General features: G+C 32.9%; 1 long non-coding RNA gene across 3 annotated transcripts; it reads left to right on the forward strand.

Annotated features, from left to right (window-relative positions):
* The first annotated feature begins 1,782 nt into the window (after window positions 1-1,782).
* Window positions 1,783-11,342, forward strand: LOC118752756. Of its 3 annotated transcripts, none has more exons than XR_004994733.1 (2): window positions 1,783-2,157; window positions 10,749-11,342. It is a non-coding gene; the product is annotated as an uncharacterized LOC118752756 (long non-coding RNA). The 3 variants fall into 3 exon arrangements; XR_004994732.1 differs by having other exon boundaries at window positions 1,783-1,896; XR_004994734.1 differs by lacking the exon at window positions 1,783-2,157 and adding an exon at window positions 7,958-8,418.
* Window positions 11,343-22,468: the final 11,126 nt, after the last annotated feature.

Raw genomic sequence — 22,468 nt, forward strand, 5'->3', positions numbered from 1 at the left:
TACTGGCGAATTTAGATTTTTGCCGTGGTCCTTCTGAATGTCAAAATTATGTGTTTGTTGTAATATGAATTCGCCTTGTTTACAACAAACACGTCACTTTGATATTCAGCAGTACCGCGGCGAAAATCTAAATTAGCCAGTAACACCTTGTATAAATTCGCCTTGGTAAAAATTTTGTGTTTGCCGTAATTTGAATTCGCCTTTTTTACAACAAACACATCATTTTGACATTCAGAATGACTGCGGAGAAAACATAAATTCGCCAGTAACACCACCTTGTATAAATTCGCCTTGCACATGACGTTTCTCGTTGTCGAATATTCTACGTCATTCCTCGAACATTCTGCCATTTTCTTCTTGTTCGCTTCGCGTTGCCAAAGTATTCGCCACACTATCATCGATCACTTTTTCTCAACTCAAGGTTCTTTGTGGCCGCAAACCCAAATGCGCGACGAACTCATTTACGAAATTTGATGTCAAAACGAACGCGAATTCCTCTTGCAAATCTGCTAGACTCACTCGCCACACTTCAGCGAGTTGGTCGGGACAACTTAAGGGCCGTTTACATACGACTTTCCTCTCTTTGCTAGACATTTCGAACTTTGACAACGAATCATGAAGCGTAGAAGGTATGCTACAATAAAAGCTTTGACGGCTTCTGCGTTCTCCTTTTCCTCTATCCTGTATCTATGTAAAATAGATAACAATATAGTAATATGCATTAATGCTAGCAAGAACAATTCATATTTATCTAATTTTGTATTCAAATGCAAATGCAAGCGCGCAAGAAAAGACACATGTAAACAGCTGATTGCCAAAGCGCGCAAGAGCTGGGAATTACCCATGATTTTGCTTTGCTTTGCTAATATTACATAATGTATGAACTTATCTGTCAAAGCGAAACTCTGAAGCAATGCGAAGCTAAAGTCGTATGTGAACCACCCTTTACTGCCGGCCTTAAATTAGCACGTCAATCGCCAAACAACTCAAAAATCCTTATGCCCATACAATTTGTATAGAGCAACCTACAATAACGCCGCGCTAAGGCCGAGCAAAAGGAATTTCAATTTTTGACAGGGCGTTACTGTTGAAGTTGGTTTCAGAAGGCGGAAAGAAAGAGAAAGGACAAAAAAGTGAAAGAGGAAACGAGAGGAGATGAGAAAACGCGCTGATTTGGGGATAAACTCGTCGGCGATTTCAAGCATCCGTTGTTGGTTACCCCAGCAACCGACGCAATCGGAGATCGTCGTGTCACACGTACTTGTTGTCGGCTCGTGTTGATGGAAAATCAAAAATTTTTGATTTTCCATCAACGCGACCGCTTGACAAGCGGTCTGTTTGATAGTGGCGCAAAGCGTTGACAAGCATTAGTGTGTTAGTTTGTTGTGATATGTAAAATGAGCCAGTTCGCGGAAGATAAAGATTTTAGTGGCAAGTAGCAAAAAATCGTCATCCGATGAAGACATGTTTACGTCCGCCCACTACGAAATTTTATTGCAAATGGTGTTGACGCTTTATGCTTGAGTGTCGCCGGGCAAGCTTCAAGCACCCGACATTCAACCCGACACTCACACATTTACTCGTTGCTGGGGTAACCAACAACGGATGCTTGAAATCGCCGACGAGCTATAGCGTGCGCTAAAAGTCGTTTACAATGGAAAACGCAACGCATAGCGCTCTAATTTAGGGACGGCAGTTAACGATTTACGTTCTTTGGTATTCGTTTCGAAAAATCCAACCATTCCGTTTTAGTTCAACATGGGTTGCCGATGACAGCGACTAAATTGCAACCCTGCGCTTGTTTCTAAGGTCACTCGCAGCTGAAGTGCGAGCGAAGTGAAAAATTCATCATCAATGGAAGAGTAGAAGAAAATAAATTCTGTATTCTGTGCATAGGTAAATTCATTAAATAATTATATAGTGCGAGGAGTATCGACGAGGAATCGTTTGCCATAATGCAATAATTTTGAACATCTGCGGGATAATAAGAGTGCAGTGATGAGTTTAAGAAAAAAGTGTGAAAAAAATTCCTGTCGAGAAAAAATCGAATAGTGAAAAGACAAAGGCAAAAGGCGAAGTGAATTGGAATTGGTCGTGGATAGAAGAAGAGGAACGTGAAAGGAAGGAAGCACTCGTGAAAAAAAGAAATAGCATAAGGTGAAAGCATTAAAAAGTCGATGAAAAAAACGTTAAAATGAGCAATTAACTAAGTAAAAATTTTATATGGAGCAAGAACATCAAAAGCGAAAATTCACAGAGAAGATCCTCTACCACTCTGCAACTCCTTCCCACCACCACAGCCCGCACTATACATTCTAATACTCATACACCTGCACAAAAGCCATACTACGAAAAATACCATCACAAAGCAGAAATTCTGCTAAAGTAGGCAAACATAAGGGAGCAGCAAGAATTTCGTCATTGCCGTCCGTGGCCATCGGAGGAACTTTTTTCCCGTTCTCGTGTCTCATCATTTTTCGTTTTCGTCGTGGGGTTTGTGCCATTTTCCTTCGAAAGAAAAATACATTTGGTGTGTTTGTTCTTAGCTCAGTTGTAGTTGTTGTTGCGCGATTATTGCATAAATGAGAAATGGGAATATCCCGTAAGGTAAAAATGAGAGTTCGTTTATGTGTGTATAATTGCTATTTTCTCGACAATCAGCAGGCATGGCAGGTGAAAAGTAAAGTGGAGCCGATCTACAAATTTTTGGGTGCTCCCATGCTGGCCAAATGACCGCCATGGGTCTGTGCAAACCGCTACGTCCGTCAACTAGCCCGGAGCACCTCAATTCTATTTTTGTTTTTGTCTGTGTGTCTAGCGTACAGATAGCTGCTCGCATTTAAATTTTCTGTTCTCCAAAAAAAAAAACACTATCAAAAAGAAGAAACAAATTAAACTATTAAATGCAAGCCAGTGTCACGTATATTTGGTCAATGGACGATTTGCGGTTATATGGACGTATGATTCGATTCACCGCTTAGTAATACGCTGGCATGCACATACTACTCGGCACCAATACATATCAATGACACCATGCAAACACTATTAAAACAGGCTGACAATAATTTAGTACATACCGACATATTGGCATCCGTCATCGCCTCACCCACTAATGCTGTCATTTTGCGGCGCTTGCATATGCTTCTACAATTGTACTGAACTTTTATATTGGAATGCATTGCTAGCATGTTTGCAAGAATACAAAAGTCTTAGAATGTTTGTATGTACATACATACATACTTATATGTATATGCAAAAATGTATGTATCAACATACAAACACTGGTACATTCATAGAGAATGCATAACATTGTTTGAGGCTGACTGAGTTTCCTTCATTTCAGCTAGTGGAATTAATAGCTTTTGTACAACTATTGCAATACCACAACATTACATTGGTTAAGCTATGCCAAAGTGCCAAGTAGCGAACAGCTAACCTCATCGTTTATTGTTTCATCTCGTTCTTCGCCCTAATCGCGTTGTCGTCAGTAGTTTACACTCGTGTCCAGCAAAAATAACGTCATCCATCTCGTACTCAGCAGTCATAGAGCAGTGTGTAGTGTGCCGAATAAGAATATTGGCGCATATGTCGGTAGTATATTTACATACATATCTATGTACATATGTGCATATACATGAGTGTGTTGTTGCTATTAGTCAGTGTTTTGGAGTTTGGTCATCATCACTTTCGTCGCTCTGATGATTTTTTAAATCGAGCTCAAAAAAGTGTTTGAAATTGAATTATGTTCTAGTGCAAATATCTTTTGGACAGGATATTGAAGCATACTTTTAGGAGCCAGCAGGAAATTTGGCTGTAAAACGGAAATTCATGCGCTCTTATGTATGTATGTACTTATGTACATATGTATGTACGTACATATAGTGTGTGTATTTGAAATCGATTTTTTTTGTTTTTTGATAAAAGTACAAAAAAAGAGAATTTGTGTTGAACATTTTTTTATAGATTTTGGTAAGATTGTTTACTAAATGTTACTTTTAATCTGATGTAGAAATTTGATGTAATATGCGATATTTGAGAACTTAATGCTGTACATAGTGATATAGGGATATTGTTCGCAAAACAGCTGTGATAGTTCAGAGTTGCGAGTTCTTTCGTGCAGCTTAGCGGCTTGCATTTTCTTTGGTTATTTCATTCGTTTGTAAACTAGAGAGGAAAGTCCTTCTTTGACAAAAATGTTCCCTGAATGACCGCCAGTATCAGAATTTAATGGAAGTAACATCATATGTCCCGTTATTGTTCTTTTCAAGTACCTGTCTTGCCGGGTGGACGCCAATTCAACGCCAGTATTGTTGTGTTGTAGCTGTTAGCTGTCCATGACTGCAAGTTGGAGATATGGTATTACCTTAATTACTAAAATGGCACCATAGTCACGCATAAACACACATACACACTCTTGGAAAGAGGAATGTGAAGTCACAATAAAGTTATAAAAGCGTGCTTCGTATAGTGCGCATTTATACAAAGGGATATTTCTGCATAGGTTCTATCTACTTGTAACTATGTACACTTATGTATGGTTACCGTTACATTAATATGGAAAGGTCCTAACCCACTAAAACTTAATAGCATCTTAAAACCACTGCAGGATCAATAAAAATCAGGGTTTTAAGATATTCACGATTAAATTAAATTAATTTTTATTTAACAAATATTTAAAAGTGATAGATTTGACTCTTTGTACATACATACATACATAAGTGAAGGTTACGATATATCCCTTTAAAATTCCAAAGCCAGTACGCACATACAATTAAAGCAGTAAGCAAATGCAAATGTGTATTGTTTTCGGATTGGCGTCATTGGCCAAAAGAAAACAATCACACATTAAATTAAAGTCTGCCAATGCCGAAAATTGTCGCCAGCATCATCATTTGGTGGTGTATTATTGCATGCCTGTGTGCTTCTCCATGTGGTTTAAAGTCTACATACTTGAAGGTGGGGCTTTGCTTTCATACTTTTTTTAGTAGACTTTTCGGTCGATTACTTTCTAGCTCATGTACACATGACGGTATCTACATATGTACATATGAGCTGTTTTTTTGAAAGGGGTACAAGTTCATTACATATTTAGTTTGCGTCTTTATTAATTTAAAAATATTGGCAAACGTTAATCAATGTGGGTGATGATTTATAACTCTCTAAGGGCTTTTAACTTCTCCATTCCATTTTAAACTATATTTAAATCATTATTTAAACTAAACCACAGAAATTTCTATGGAATTATAAAAAATGAAGACGAAATTTAAGTCCTCAGTTTTTAGACTTTGGCTTTACTAAAATACATTTTTTAATTAAATTAAACAATTTTTATTGAGCTCGAGGCCGTTTTTGAATGAAAATTTATTGTGGAAAAGCTACAATAATTTGAAAAAATGGTAGAAGTGATAGCTATTTCGGAAATCACCACATTTCCTCATCAGACTTCTTTCAGTAGGCTTCGAACCGACGATCCCACTGACTCAGCCAGTTGCCTATGCACCGTGCTAGGTACGCCTTGTAAATTATCGTTTGCTTTTTTCCACTATTTTCATTTTTGTTATGCCAACACAATCAAGAAAATAAAATTTCTAAACTGTGTACAAAACTTTGGAAAAGTCAATAAATTTGCAAATTTGTAATCAGATTTAAAAAAAAAAATCTTGAAAATCTAGTTTTGGAGGCTATTAATTTTTAATAGAGTAAAGGTTTAGTTAGACTCCTCTAAAAAGCGCGTTGATTTATGGCAATTTTCTTGCTTGTCTTTGCCATTTATTGGCATAATAACAAATCATATTCAACAATTTTATTTAATTTTAATGAAAAATTATTTTGTAAAATATTGATTTTCCACATTAAAAACGACCTTAAGCCTAATAAAATTGTTGAAGACGAAAAAAAAATAAAATGGAATGATTACCCTTAAGTAACAAACTTTTGTTGTTAATATTTTAAGGGATAACATCGACCTATATACATATGTACAAATGTGTTCCAAATTTAAATCGAAAACGACAACCGCTCCCCGAAGTGTAAAAGCCTTTGACCTATGATACGAAGGAAATCGCATTATGTGTGTCAGCCACAGCACCTGAAGACCTTTCAGGTAGCCTGTAAAAATCCAAAGATCCCCTCGACTTAAATTTAGATTCCTCTAAAGGAGATTTCTCTAAAGGTTGTTATAACTTTCTTATACATATTGGTTTTGTCCCTTTGGAGCTCCGCTGTGTATCCCTTTGACGGACAACAGAAAGGTGGGAACCATACAGGTTCCGTTAGGACACATTTTTTGCGAGAACGTCAACTCTTTCATTGCCATCAAAACCGCCATGTGCTGAAAACGTTATAATCAGTTCATCGTTGGATTGTACGCAATCCGATAAAATTGTATAGCTAAGTTTCTTTCTGTTGACTTTAACAAGAAATCGACCTCCATTGAATTTATGATTACAGGTATAAAAAGGAAATATCTGTGTCTTACTAAAACTACCACTTATGCCACTTTAAAGAAAAGCGGCTCATATGTACATGCTTATGTTATTAAGTATGCAGCTTTATATCAAAATATATATACTTTCTGTCAGTCGTCAGAATGCGGCAATGTTTTTTTACTTGTATTTACTATGATAAAATTATCACTTGCTATTTGTTCCTCATACGCCGTGTTGTTTCCCGACTTTTTCACATAACTACGTTTATAATTACGTTGACTGAGATAACGGCTATGCAAATAATGACAAAACTAGCCACTCTATCTTGAAGGCATAAGATAAGAAAAGATAAATTTGTAGGGCCAGCTCGAAAGGAATCTATTTACTGACTGATAAATTACTAGAATCACACATTTTCGTCGAATGTATATACTGCACTGCTCTTCTCTAAAGCATTTTCGCCAGTTTCTGATGCGAATCGCATCTTCAGTCGGCGACAGTGTTCTTGTAAGCTTGTATATATGTACATTAGGGTGATCCAACATAAGTAAAGTCGGAATTTTAATGCTCTCACCACCTAGGATTGTTTGCCGAAAAAGATATACCCCTTTTTTATTTTGAAATAAAAAAAATATTTAGAGGACGCTCAAAGCTTTTCATGCATTTTGTATGCTAAAAAAAAAAAACAATTTTTCGTAGAAATGGTATAGAATTCTTGAATATTATCTATTCTTATAGATCCCCCTAAAACCTAAAAAAATGCAATCGGGTGACCCATAAAAAACGTTAATATTAAAAAATGGTAAATAGTGATTTTCAAGAATTCTATACCATTTGTACGATTTTTTTTTTTTTTTTTTACCATATTAAATGCATGGAAAACTTTGTGCGAGCTCCTAAATCACTTTTCGGAAATCAGTTTTAAATTTGCATTTTTTAGATTTTTTTTGTCGAGGCTGTTGCGAGTTTTCTTCCATGTAACGCATGAACAAAACTTACTTTTATATGGAAGAAAATGCGCAACACCTTCCACAAAAAAAAAATATAAATAATCAACGGTATTATTTAGCGACTTGAAACTAGCACTTTATTATACTAAAATTTATTGAGCTACAAAACTGCAAGTTTGAAATTTTGATGATAATTTTTTTAAGTTTGATTAATTTTTTTGAAATTTGTACAAGCTTTGAAACTTTTATTTATTTATTTTATGAAAATTATTAACAATAAATAAATAAATATAAGTTGCCAACAGCATCATTTTGAATCTTGATTCTCTTATTTTGACCGTAACTGTATGTATATCGTTAATTAATTCACAAAGGCCATAACCAACACTTTTTTTCGAAACTGCATTTTTCACAGATTTTTGTATTAAAATACACCTTCAGTAAAAATTTTAGATTGTTAGTACCAACATCAACGGAGTTACATGCCACTTTCTAAAAAGCGCTACCTGTTTTTGATACTCTTTTTATAACGTTTTTGCTTCTCCTGTAAAATAAAAGATTTGTTGGTTAGGGCCTATGTACATTAAGGTAACGATATATAAATTCAAAACTTTAAAGCCGTTTTTCTCGAGTTTAGCTTTTTGAGTTATGACACTATCGAATTAAATACATAAGCGATATGTAGCGGTAGCCGATCAGCAATGAGCACTGTATGTAGTAACTCTTTGCTGATTAGCTCACTTGCTGCTCGCGTGTCTATACGCTCTGCCTAACAATGCTCCGCTTGCTCACTATAATCGCTTGCATGTTCTCAAGCTGGTGGTGGCCTTAACGCCCGCCTTGCCTGCTGGTTGTTTGCGAATAACGCTTTCGCTACTTTGGTCATGATTAGTCGTTCATTTGTGGTCGTTCGCGAATGTTGTGCTCCTAGCCGCCACCACTACCGCCATCGTCGCTATCAGTCTGGCCTTTTAGTTGGTGTCACCGCGTCGCGCCGTGTTTTGCATTTTTTTCATGTTTATCGGCCTTCCACTGTTAATGTTCAGTTAAAAAAAAAAAAAATACTTTTTTTCTTTTTTGTCTACTATATATCGATAGTACATAGTTCTATTATTTTCGCCATTTCTCCTGCTTTATCGTCCGCTGTTGTATTGTTGTGGATAATTTACACACTCTGCTTAATTTCTTTGTCTGGTGGTCATCGTAATTGTCATTGTCGTCGCCGTTGGCGTTGCCGCTGATTTCGATTTCGATTCCTTGTTCTCGTCGGGGTGGTGTAGTGTTTTTCTATTTGTGAAAACACTCATAGTCAGTCAGTATCGTGCTCGCCGTTGTCGTGCCCGCTTGCTTTTTTGTATATACTCGCTTATTTGCTGGTGCGCCCAAGTTCTCGGTTCTCAGTTCTCGTTTACTTGTGCTTCCAAGAGAAAAGGAAACAGAAAAATTTAATAAAAAAAGAGTAAACATTTAAAATAAAAAATAGAAATTATCAGTCTATTTTATGCACAAAATCAGTGTGAATTGTGTAGTCGAAATCAAATTGTACCAAACTGTGCGTGTGTAATAGTACTTACATGTGTAGACACTAGTGAGCGCAATCGCCTCCTCGCCGCTCCATACAACGTGCAATTTTTTTTTTTTTATTCGTTGGCTTCGTACTTTGAGGTGACTTGCGGTCAACGGTTGATGGCCAACAAATAGTGTCTGCGCCTGGCTTGTTCACATTGATTCTTTCTATTATTTTTCGATCATTCCTTGCATTCTTCCTTTCTGCCGCTGGTCCGTAGCACAGTTCTATCGTGAGGCGGTGAGAAATGTGGAAATTATATATGGTCGGAATTTCGAAAACTGTTTTAACATATTTTGGAGCATTTGGGGGAATTTATATGCACGCTCCGGAAAGCTGATTAAACAAGCATTTAAAAAATGTCTGCAAAATATAGTGGTAGTCTATAAAACTGCAAAGGGTCGAAAATCTCTACACCTACATACATATCTAAATCTGGACATTTTTACTCAGCTTTCAAAATCTGAATGACATATTTTTTGAGTTTCGAGTTCTAGCGAGCACTCACTTAAAGTTTTTCTTTTATGTTAAAGAAGTATGATGCTGAAAATTTGGTTGTAAATAGGTCCATTCAATAACTTTGCCAATAAGTACTTGCAGCGAGAGCGTAAAAGAAAAATAGAGAGCAAAATTGGCACCATTTTGACACTTTCTGACGGTTAAGTTTTGGCGCGCAATTTCTATTTTAATTGGGAATAGTTCCCATCGTCATAAAAATAAAAAAAATATACATTAGATTTAAATTGTTCATTCATATTTTCATTTCGCTAATTATGTTTCATCAAATAATCCTCTTAAAAACTTTGTTTACATTTGAATTTGAAATATATAACCTTACTTTTTGTCTCCTGCAGGAATTTGTAGTAAAATTCATAGCTCTCTCGGGTTGTTACGCTCTCGAATTCGCTCCTTCGCAAATTTGTTGGGTTATTGAATGCATTCCCAGTAAAAACTTGCAAGTACTAGTAACGGTTCGTAAAAATTTGTTGATATTGAAAGGGCCTAATGATTCGAATAGTTTTCGCAAAAATGTAGATACGTGGAAAGGGGATGATATCGAGTCCTAACCGCCAAACTGAGTTTTTTCAACATTTTTTTCTGATGCAGTAAAAAATAAAATTTTTAACAAAATGTCGCTTACGTCTTTTTGGCGGTTAGGTAGGGCTCGATATGTATTTTGGAACGTATTTCCGTCATTCATTATCAGAATTGGTGCCATCTTCAATTTAATTTTTCGGTCGCCTATAAATTAAGCTCGGCCAAACACTAACATATGTGTAAGCGCCAATCTATTATTATTATTATAAATTAATTTATGAAAAAAACAATAACGGTATCCGCGTGCTTTAGAAATTTTTTCTGCTCCCTCCATGACAACCCCTATAAATATAGTGGTTTAAATGATTTAAACAAATTATTGCAAAATAAACATAAATACACACACTTGAACATCAATCAAAAAATAATTAAAAACCATAAAAACGCGTTTTTTTATATACAAAATATTTCCGAATAAAAAAAGTGCACATACTCGTAAGTGCTAACTAAATAAATTTTTCTCTCTTCTTATTTCTTTTTCTTCCAATTTTTTTGTTGGCGCACTGACATCGCTGTCATCGTCGCTGGCCACAAAATGCCTGTAAATCTCGGCCGATCATCGTGATTCCCGCTGTTGCTGGCCGCGCCAACGTCGTCGTCGACATTGTCGTCACTATTCGATTAACGTTTCTTTGTTAATATTAAATATACATTTTTTTATTTGTTTTTTTTTTTTTTCGTTTTCTTCCTTACAAAATGATGCAGCTCGTTTAACTGCGACGACGACTACGACGAAGACAACGATCAACTTTGGATTCATTATAGAAAATTAAACGTAAATTTAATATAATAATTAAAAATAAAATACATCTATGTATGTTACGGGACAACCACGTTGGGATAACGCAAAATTAAAACACAAAAAAGGGCGATTTGAAAAGAGCTAATCCATTCAAGGCTAAAGAAAATAACAAAAAGAAAATTTCAAAATTTAAAAATATTTGCAACGCAGCAAGATAAAGTTGGAGAAAATTCACAAAAAAAAAAAAAAAAAAATTACAAGCCATCTATAATAAATACTAGTAGGAAAAGTTAATAGCACCGACATATGTATTGTATGTAGACGTATGTACATACATATATACTACATACGTAGATACACGTACATACATGTGCATATATTACCTATAAAAGCTACAACCGCCTACGTTAGCGCCATTAACAGCAAAGAGCAAGAAGCAAATCGCGACAACTAATAACCAAATTTGAAACGTTAATTACAGTAATTGCAGCAAAAATACATAGAAATTAAACAACAACAACAGACGTGGCAACAATATTTTATAACAAACAAACAAACAAGTTCACAAAATAGCAAAGCAAATTACAACAAAAAAGGAGAAAAAAAAACTGCAACATCAACACCAGCAGCGCCAGCAGCAGCAACAGCAACTAACCAATCATCAAGCCAGCAAACAAACAACCAACCAAGCAACAACAACAACAACAACAGTAGTTTAAAGAAATTGTAAAAATCGCAATTGTTATAATTACAATACTAAGCATAAAAGTACAAACCACGGATCAATACCAAAAATGGAGGCAAAATTCTTGGCAAGCGTCATTTCATTCCTCTCGATATTTTTAGCGATTTATGCTGGTGAGTACCCGAATGTCATATCATGCGCACACAATTTACCAACTAATTTACATATCTGCTATAACTAAACTATTTATGTATGTAAAATATTTTTTATTTGTTTTGCGTTTGGTTTAAATTAAAATATATATAACTACTATTTATTTATAAATATATACATACGTATAATATTTTAAATTTAAACTTAACCTATCTCTCTCTTTACTACATATTTTTTTTGCATATGAGTATATATTTTTATGTCTTTTTATTTAAGTACAACAAAAAAAAAACTATATATACATACTTACACATAAAAACCAAATACAAATACAATTTGCAAATGCAAATTGTTTATTTAACGTATATTCAAAAAAAAATAAGCAAAACACAACACAATTGTAAAAGTGCAAGTTGCAGAAAAAAACACTACCAACAAACAAAAAAAAAAAAGAAAAAAAAAATTAAACAAAATTTATACAATACAATTTCTATGTTTTACAATATCCCTCTCTCTTTAACTGTCACGTTTCTTATGTGTTCACCTTGTTTCTTATTTGTTTTTAACTTGTGTGTTTCCTATTTCCATTACACTTCTTCTCATTTCCTTGAAATTCACTTTGGTATACAGTTTGTCTCATTGTTGTGTAAAATACCATCGCCAGACACCACCGCCACCTATTTATTCTTTTAAATGTACCGTAATTTCTTTATTTTTTTTATTTCATGTAGGTATTTTAATTTCAGTTTCACTTTCATTCTCACTTTCCCTACCAAACGTTTTTATGCTCAAGTCCATTTGATTGTGTCAATAAGATGAAGGGTAAAGAATAAAAGAAGGCACTAGGCACTTGTATTATCATCTCACCTCACCATTGTCATTGAGGTATATGCTGGTGACATCTATGCATTTTCACCACAACTACGTGCAATGTTTCCTGCTTGTCTCACCAATTGTTTCTTGTCAAGTGGCGGAAGGTGAATGCATTTCTAAGTACATACGTGAAATTTGTAGGTTGTTGCATAGGTGCGCCCCAAAGGCGCATTTTGTTGCATTCTTTTCCAAAACTGAACACTGCGTTTAATTGTAAATGATTATACCGCGCGACAGCAAATTTTACACACAAAAAATCAATAATATAAACACATACATATGTACATATTTAGTTTAGTTTTTCTGTCCAACGTCAGGATTTTTTTAGAGAAATTTCAAGGATATAATTGATAAAAAAAAATTAAATGCAATGTAGAATAAAAATATGGATATCAAATAAAAGAAAAACTTCGCCAGAATTGAAAAACATTAAATTTTATTTATTTATTTATTTATTTTGTGGTACACAATGACCAATATGTAATGAAAGTGCTCTTTAAAATCTTAAACCTGAATATTCTTGAAAATTTCCAATATTTATTTTTTGAAAAATATATGTATGCTAAGTACTAATATTTGCACTGCCACATCCTCAACTTTGGTCTTTCTAACTTATTAGTTTAGGATACAAAAAATTATTTTAATTAAAATACATTTTTTATTCCGGCTTTTTCGCCCTGGTGCATACATTTTTTTTTGTTAATATTGGCGAAGGTTGTCCGCCTTTGGAAAATAAGTTTTTGAATAAACTATAGCCTTGGAATTTCAAAGTTCTTTGAAAAAATCCAGGCGTCAATAAGAAAAACTAAAAACGCAGTTTTTCTTTATTTGGTTCCTTGTTTCGGGAGTATATTTGATATTCCGTGTGTTTTGAATTTTTTTGGTTTTATCGACAGTTTTAATATTGATGATAATTTTTTTTTCAACTGTGTTTAGTTGGGCAATTAAAAGTTGAAAGTTTATATCTTAAATTTTTAAACTATGTAGATACATACATACATACATACTACATACTCATAAGCTTCTCATACACATGGAGTTGCTTTAAGATTCATACCAATATCTTACTTCAGCTGCACCTACGCAAATCCTTAGAAACGTGAAATATATTCGAGACTGTACTAATAACTTAAACCGATTCATACATCGTCACGACTTTTGTAGCTTTTGTATTTCAAAATCGCCTACACTTCCATCAACAAAAACTCTTCTATGTTTTGCTTTGGATCCAATTTCCGTCATTTCTTGTCAAACTAGGTTGTGAATTTTTTGTGTCATCAAACAACTCAAGACGTCTTGTTATTGTTATTAAAACATTCCTTCAAAAATGCTTTAAGAAGTGCTGATGAAGTGTGTAAGACGTTGGCCAGAAATAAATCTGGATCGTACCGTGTTTGAAAGATGGAAATTTAAAGAGTATCACATCGATTTGTACGATCATAATAGTTCCTCACATTGAAAAAATGTTAAGACAACACATTTTCGTACATAGTGATTTTTTTAGTTACCACTCCAATTTTTCGAAGAATAAACCGACTAATTGACGCATCCTTTCTGTTAAACACTACGAAACACTTAAGGAGTATAATTTTATCAAATACTGTTATAGTTTGGTTCATCAAAAAAAAAAATATTAGAGACAAAGTTTTACTTCAATCTCCCTCGTTTGACACCCTTAAAAACATTTCATTTAATTTTTTAATTGAATTGATTTTGAATTTAGTAACAGGTGACAAGTCTCTCAAAAATCCAAAAATATTTTGAAAATAAATCTATCTTAATCGTTTAACACCACTTAAAAATTTCATTTATTTTGTTAATTAAATTGACTTAGAATTTCTAAACAAGCGGCAACCCTCTAAAAAAAATTTGTTAGAGATAAAGCTTTCTTAAACTTCTCTCTTTTGATACCCCTTTAAAAACTCAATTTAACTTGTTAATTAAATTGACTTAGAATTTCTAAACAGATGGCAACCCTCTCAAAAAATGTTTTAGAAATAAAGCTTTCTTAAAACCCTCTCGTTTGATACCCACATTGAATGGACAATTTTTATTTCGTCATGATATTCGAAAATCTCGAAGAAGTATCTTTTTTCAATTGTTTGCAGTTAATAAACTGTTTGTCGGAGAAAATCAGTGAAGGTATCAAAATGTGCATAATTAATCGCGTTTTTTATTTTTTAATGCAAATTTTTTTTTTATTTAAATCTATCTCATACTGTCATGGAAAGCCGAGGTAATTACGCACAATTTGATACCTTAACTTATAGTTTATTAACTGCGAACAATTAAAAAAAGATACTTCTCCGTGAGTTCAAAATTTCGGGGAATTTTTTTCCGAGATTTTCGAATATCATGACGAAATAAAAAAACCGGCCGAAAAGCTCCTTTAACTACCCCAAAAATAGTTCACCCCCAAAAAAATATTGAGGTGTAAATATTGTATGGAATGACCTATATATTTCAATCACAAGGGTTCCAGAAAGAAGCATAATAAAAAAGAAATCAAGCATTTGAACAATTTTAGCCTTAAAACGCTAGGCGGCAACTTGCCGAAATTACTCATTTTTTATAGTCACTCGAAAAAATCATAATAGTTTTTTAATAACTTTAACACGTTTTCAAATAGAATATTCATATTTACGGTGACCATTCGTACCGATTTTGGCGGCACAGTACCGATTTTGAGAAAATTGTCCCGTTGAATATTTTTTAAAAGTCGGGACGTATAAGTGTCCCGATTTTTCATATTTGTACCGATTAAGTCCCGATTTTCAGCGTTTTCTTTCATTTATTAAAACTCTCCCTGTACTCTGGCCCGAAAAAAAATTTTTCGTACAAACGAGGCAGCACTTTCGTTATCACAAAGTCCATATAATACAAGTTAGCCATAAAGATATACTGGCTAATATTACAATAATATAATTAATGAAATTATAAAAAATAATACTAATACCCTCAAAAATATCGTGTATATGAAAAACATAAGCTGTAGATAGAGTGGCGAAAATATAAATAGGGAAGAGACATTTTAGCTTTCTTTGGGTATCCCTTTTTTTTTTTAAGTGTGGCTCGTTATCTAACAAAGACAATGTAAGTCAGAATTTGAAACTTTGTACAAAAATTAGCAAAATTCGACAAAGTTTCATCAAAACAAAATTGATCGCTTTTTAATTAAATTTCTTAGAAACATTCTGAGTATGCAGTTTTGTAACCGATTCAATTCAAATTATAAGTAGTTTGGACTTGCCGTTGATATTTGATAAATTTTGTGGAAGCTGTTGCTCATTTTCTCCATGCAAAAAAAATTGTTGAACATACTGTGTATGGAAGAAAATACGCGAACAAAAAATTGCTCAAAATCAAAGCATCTTCCAACTTGTACTTTATTATATTAAAATTTAATGGGCTTCAAAACTGCATACAACAAAACAATTCTAGAAAATCTGATTAAAATGTTTAAAATCGTGATGGGGATTTATTCAAATTCGTCGAAATTTATAAATGTTCTACAAATTTTGAAATTTGATTTACATGTTTTTTTTAGATAGTAAGTTATATTTTCATAACAAAATAATAAAAAATTTAAAATTTTTTTCTCTTTGTTTTGTATCAAATACAACTGTATTCAGCCTTTTTATTCTAAAAACAGAATTGTATGTTCGGATTCGATGCTTTAGAAATGTCCCGATTTTTGGCCACAGAAATCTGGTCACCGTATTCATATTAGAATGTATGATAATACGCGGCATATACGTTACATACACAAGTACATAAGCACGAGTTGTTATTTTTACTTTTTTTAGTATATATTTTTTAAGTTTTCATTTAAATACAATTTCGGGATGTTCTTTACGCAAAGCCGACGATAATGCATTATCTTAAAGCTTAAACAGACGGCAGTGTTGATCCCGATTAACTCGGACTTAATCCGGATCAACTGCAGTTAGTTCCCGAGTTGATCCGGATCACCGGTGTACCACCATTTTCGGCTCAAAAATGTAACAACTCGGGACATTTGCTCATATAATCTCAAAACTCATCTTCGCATGTGCACAATATAAAATTAGCCATTAACATTAATTTTCAATAAATTTATGTTATTATAAATGTCTAGTAAGCACTTAATTACTAGTCTGATTGTTTTCTTATTAGAAAGAATTTGACAGAACTACTGCTACTGCTACAGAAATTACTGCTGCTTCTTCTTCTATGGTGTGTAAAAATTTCATAGATGTATAGATGAATAGATACATATATTTTTACTATGGGAGTATATGTAAATTCAAAACTTTGAAGCCGTTTTGCTCGAGTTTATCTATTTTGACTTATGACACTATTGAAGTAAATGAGCGATGTGTATGTATGTATGTTCATATGTACATGTGAATTAATAAATTAATTTTTTAATTGATTAATTTATGTATTTGGTTTTGTTACAATATGTAGCGTACGTTTTTATGAGATCATTTCTTGTCGTTTAAGTTTTTCCTTTACATATGCTCGCCATAAAAAAATTTTTACCTCTCCGGTGGTATTTTTGATTTACGTTTAATCTAGTTTGCTGCCTTGTTAGTTGGTTTCTGTTCTGATCATACATACATAGTACATAGTTTATATTTCTCTTAAATAAATATTTCATTGCGTTTTCGTATTCATTCATTCATTCGATCGAAACTACATACATACATACAATATGTATGTAGCAATTCTTTCAACCCAACTGGACTGAAAGTGAGCTGCTCCCCAAAGAAGCAAGTAGGGAGCAGTACAAAAGCAAAGTAAAAAAAATTAATTTCTAACAATGCTCAGAAATAAATATCATTTTGATTAGTAACATAAAATATTTTCTTTTGAAAAAAAGTTAATTTATGTACAAAAATGTGTATGTATCAAGGTACATTGAACAGGTAGTATCAGTAGAGCAGCTGATTTGATTTATTTTCAAATTATTTGGTCTCGAAAATGTCAAATATTTTTAATTTTTTCTCACGAAAATTATAAGTTGTTAAAATCCATTTGCTTGTGAAACCTTTTTCCATACAAAACAAGCGATTGAATAGCAGCTTTTGGAACGTTCGCCCAACTCGGCAGCACGACCGCTGATTACTGGGCCTTGCAAAGGATGGATCAATGCTTCGAGAAGCAAACAAATTTACTAGGAAAGAAAGTTGCATCAATTTTTATTTTTTCCAATTTCAATTTTTTATTTTTTATAATTTGTTGTATTTCACATGGCACGCTTTGATTTAGAAGAAAAAATTCAGAACAGTTGTTGACACTTTCGATACCAGAAGCAACAACAAAATACACGCAAATGTTGTTTTTGCTCTACTGATACTACCTGTTTAATGTGCCTTGGTATGTATGTATACCACATATATAGTAAAGAAGAAAAAAACCATGGTTATGGGGACACTTAATAAAACCATCAAATGGTTTACAAATACGATACTATTTTATTAAAACAAAAATATAATATAAAACTTTAAAATTGCATGCATCGCTTTTTAAATGCTTTTCTTGAGCGTTCGGCAGGGGCTTCTTTTAGAGAAGCAAGGGAGCGCTTCTTTCTAATAGCATAAATGGAGCGCTTCTAGCCCCGTTGAGAATGTTTACATTATTTCACATACAAAAAACGATAGTTATATCTATACATATAAACATGAATATGTATTAATAAATATAGATATGTATGTATGTATATTTTCGCAATTGCATACGCATTTTAGTCTATAAATATACTAAGCAAAAAAAAAAAAACATTTTTCATTTTATGTACAATTGATTTCATTTGTTATTCCGCATGCATACTCGTCGGCATATACATACATACATACGTATTTACATACATACATTTCGCATTGAGAGTGCATAAAATTGTTTCAAGTATTTGTTTCTTTTTCTTTTCTGCTTCTCATCGAAATAATTTGTTTTAAACCGATTTGCAATGTGCAATGTGTGCTCTGCGTACATAGTTTATGTACATAGTACATAAAATTATTTAACAAATTTATATTCATATGGTGTAAAATATAGAAAAACCTCACATCATTTGACTGTGTGTGTGGTTAAGTACATAGAGCATATAAAAAAATACACTGCCGGAACAAAGTATTGGCACAGCCAATTTTTCACAATATATATGTAACAATTTTTATTCTAATATTTTTCCGCAAATTTTGTATAAAAATATGGTTCATTCAACAACAAAAAAACATAAAAATAAAATTCCTAAACTTTGTGCAAAATTCGCGAAAATTCAGCAAATTTTCATCAAAATTTTCAACTTTTTAATCAGGTTTTTTGGAATTTTTTTGAGTATGCAATTTTGCATCCCATTAAATTCTAGTAAAAAAATGCAAGTTCGGAGTTAGTCAAAAATCGCGTTGATTTTTGAGAATTTTTTTTGTTGAAGGTGTTTTGCATTTTTTCCATATAAAGTATTTTCGAAAAAAAAATTTGTATGGAAGAGACTGCGTAAAAAAAAATTGCCAAAAATCAACGGCAATCCCTAGCTACTTAAAACTTGCACTTTATTAAAACAAAATTGATTGGGCCACACATCTGCATACTCAAAAAAAAATCTAAAAAATGTGATTAAAAAGTTGAAAATTTTCATCAAAATTTGCTGAATTTTCGCGAGTTTTGCACAAAGTTTAGGAATTATACTTTTATGTTTTTTGTTGTTGTATGAACCATATTTTTATACGAAATTAGCGAAAAAATATTAGAATGAAAATTGTTGCATGTTGTTGTGAAAAATTTGCTGTGCCAATACTTTGTTCCGGCAGTGTATATATTTTTCAAAAAAATTCTTCACATACATTCATATCTACATACATATATACTTATGCATGCAAATCTATGAAATTTCACAGCATTGCGATTTCTTCTTTGATTCTTGTGTCTTTAAGTTATAAAAATAAATCGCGTTTCTAGACAACCAACGACGTCAAAACAATCGTGTGAATAAATATAATATATATTTATATGTATGTAACGCTAATGTGCTATATATTATAGTACGTATTGTCGGAAAATTTTGCCAGACATACCAAATTTTCGCGCATTCATACGCTCGTTTTTTTTTTCTTTTCAGTTTTTTTTCCAATGTCTGGGACATATTAATATAATATTTAGGGTTGTGCGATATTTTTACACCTCAATATAGTATGTTTCAAAAAAATGTGTGTGTATGCATACATACATACATGTGTTTAAATACAATGTGATCTTGAGCAAAAACAGCTTATAATTAGTTTTATTAGCTTCACTAGAGCGCCATATGTTAATGGGAAATGTATTCGAGATATTGGCTTAATTTTCGCATTGTTTAGCGAAATATAACGTTTTGAAAATAAGTATGACTTAATAGGCCATCACGAGACGTTTTTTTTGGCTATACTAAAAAAAAAATAAAAATGTTGGTTCCAGAAAAAGTATTGTGAAGCGCAGATTTCATGCATGCCTCAAATACCGTATCCAGCCAATGAATTACGAACAACAAACAATTTTACAAAAATTAGTAGCTTCGTTTAGCAATAAAACATATTAGAGGATGATGAAATGAAGTAGGTCTCTGCTAGTTATGGCGTTTCAGGACGATCTACTGTAGTAAGCCCCTATTTGGGTTAAAGTCGTTTTTAAACTTTCTCTTTTTGATTGTCAGTGTTTCCGACTGGGTGGGTATATGTTGCATTTTGAAACAAATTTCCGTCATTCCTTATCAAATGTCGTTTGCGGACCAAACCGATTTTCCAAAAAATTACTCCGAAGATGGCACAGCGCCGAAACCGGTTTGTCGCCAAACCAAATTTGACAAGGCATGACGGAAATTCGTTCCAAAATACATCTTCTTTGATCCACGTATTTTTTTTTTTGAAGAACCTCCCTCACAGAAAGCGAAGCCTGGGCCTAATAAGAGCATTCACGATGGAACATAATGTGGGTGATTCCACCGTCACTCGCGATACGTTCGAAGTAAAATTTTAAGATTAAAAGTGTAATTACATTACCATTTGCTTGTTTCAGCTTGCGAAAAAGAGTTTACTTGTTCGAATATACATATGTATGGACGTAATGATATTTTATGAACCAATTTCAATCAAATTCTAATCACTTATTAAATACAAATCAAAAGTTAGTCGTCGCGTTACAATAACGGCACAAAGGATATTGAGCAATGCGGATTTAGCAATATTTGTGCGAAAGTTCTCAAAAGAATTAAAAATATTTTTAATTTTAGGATATTATAAGGAATTAAATGGAGTATAGTTTACAATCAGAAATTATAAGGAAATTTGAAAAAGATATGAAACATAAATGGAATTATTATTATTGGTTTTTTCGTTTTCATGAATCTTTGCCATGGAAATACCCATGTGATGGATGATTTCGTAGCAGACTGTGGCTACCCCGAACGAAATTATTTATATTAAAATTTGTATTGATTCCACCAAGGACAAGGGTGGCAACACTATTGAAAAATGTTTCTAAATCAAAGGTTTCTTAAATACCTTTCGTGTGATACCAAAAATGTAATATTTCATTTACCGTATAAGTTTAATTAAATTAAAATTTTCAAACAGGTGGGAACCCTCTTAAAAAAAGGTTTTAGAAACTAAGCCCCTTAAGCCTCTTTGGTTTGATGCCCATATTAGAACATTTAATTTACCGTAACAATTTATTTGAATTACATTTTTGAAACAGGTGGCAACCCTCTTAAAAAAAATTTTAAAATTAATCTCTTTAGCCTCTTTAGTTTGATAGCCATGTTGTAATCATATGTTATTTAGCTTATCAATTTAATGGAATAAAATTTTCGAAACATTTCGCAACCCCCTTCAAAAATATTTTCCAAATTATGTTTTCTTAAACCTCATTACTTTGATACCCAAATTGTAATATATCATTTCATTTATCAATTTAATTAATCGAAATTTTTCAAATAGGTGACAACTCAAAAATATAACTATTCAAATCGCTCAAGGAGCTTTCGATTTTTGTCCGCCGAACAAATGAACCTAGCATTTTTTATACTCGTATATGCATAGTTCGATCTATAAGGGAAACCACACCAATAAAAGTTTTAAAGCTTGCACAAAGTTAACGAAAATTAATCAAGCTTAAAAAAAAGATCATCAAAATTTAAAAATTTTTTGTTAAGAATTTTCAGAAAAATACTCAACGCCCTCGACAAAAAAAAATCAACGGTTTGGGGACTTGAAACTTGCACTTTATTGTACTAAAACTGCCAAACTGAATACTCGAAAATTTTCTAAAAATCCTGAATTAAAAGTTTGAAATTTTGATGAATTTTTTTTTTTAGTTTGTTAATTTTGAAACTTTTATTTATGTAGTTTCTGTTATAGATCGAGCTACATATTTTAAGTGAAAACTATTAAAAATAAATAAATTAACATAAGTTGCAAACAATATCAGTTTGAATTTTGCTACTGCATATCTTATTGACTGCAGCTCTATGCACATTAGGGTGGTCCAAAAATGGATTGTTCTATACCGAAAAAAATATTTTTTGATTTCAAAAAAAAAAAAAAATAGGAGTATACTTTTTTTTCGATATATGTAGAACAATCCTAGGGGTGAGAGCATTACAATTCCGACATTACTGTTTTTGGACCACCCTAATGTACATGTGTACATACATAGATAGTAAATCGTGTTTTTGCCAGTGAGGGACAGTGGCAGAGATAATGCTCTCTTCCTCCTCCTCGTGCCGCATGCAGCCATGACAAAAATCATTAGCGGAATATCCTATTCGCTTACCACGCGCTCCCCATTAAGTAGTGGTGACCTGTACTAATAACGACCATTGTTCTGATAGTGGGTCGATCAATTAGTATAAGAATTTAAGATATTTTCTCATTGTTATCTGGGCAGTTCGGCTAAGTAATCGAACAGATGGATTACTTAGCCCATTTTTCGTTGGCCAATTCAATTGAAGCTGAT

This window comes from Rhagoletis pomonella, unplaced genomic scaffold, assembly GCF_013731165.1.
Source record: "Rhagoletis pomonella isolate Grant_MI unplaced genomic scaffold, Rhpom_1.0 Rhpom_scaffold_01812, whole genome shotgun sequence".
Lineage (NCBI taxonomy): Eukaryota > Metazoa > Arthropoda > Insecta > Diptera > Tephritidae > Rhagoletis > Rhagoletis pomonella.